The sequence below is a fragment of the Rhagoletis pomonella genome, unplaced genomic scaffold (assembly GCF_013731165.1).
Source record: "Rhagoletis pomonella isolate Grant_MI unplaced genomic scaffold, Rhpom_1.0 Rhpom_scaffold_01754, whole genome shotgun sequence".
In the NCBI taxonomy this organism is placed as follows: domain Eukaryota; kingdom Metazoa; phylum Arthropoda; class Insecta; order Diptera; family Tephritidae; genus Rhagoletis; species Rhagoletis pomonella.
This window is the reverse complement of record NW_023460308.1, coordinates 5,732-6,461: the sequence shown is the minus strand read 5'-3', so window position 1 is coordinate 6,461 and position 730 is coordinate 5,732.

Sequence of the window (730 nt, the reverse complement as noted above, 5' to 3'; positions counted from 1 at the left end):
GCCCGAAAATTCTACCAGAGGGTTAGGCGACTTACGGAAGGTTTCAAGACCGGGGCGAACTCCTGTAAGAACAACAATGGCGACCTAGTGACCGATGTCCAGAATATACTTAAATTGTGGAGGGAACACTTTTATAACCTACTGAATGGTAGCAGCGCTGAAAGTAGTGAGGAAGACGAACCCGAGTCCCCAGTCGATGATGATGGAGTAGCTGTCCCACCGCCTGACTATGACGAGGTACGAATAGCGATTACGCGGCTGAAAAACAACAAAGCTGCTGGAGCTGACGGCCTGCCAGCCGAGCTATTCAAGTACGGCGGCGAGGAGCTGATGAGGTGCATGCATCAGCTCGTATGCAGAATATGGTCAGATGAACGCATGCCCGACGACTGGAATTTAAGTGTGCTCTGCCCAATCCACAAGAAAGGCGACCCCGCCATACGCGCCAACTACCGCGGAATTAGCCTTCTAAGCATAGGTTACAAGGTCTTATCGAGCGTATTGTGCGAAAGACTGAAGCCCACCGTCAACGAGCTGATTGGACCTTATCAGTGTGGCTTTAGGCCTGGAAAATCCACCATAGATCAGGTATTCACAATACGCCAAATCTTGGAAAAGACCCGCGAGAATAGGATCGACACACACCATCTATTTGTCGATTTCAAAGCCGCTTTCGACAGCACGAAGAGAAGTTGCCTTTATGCCGCGATGTCTGAATTTGGTATCCCCG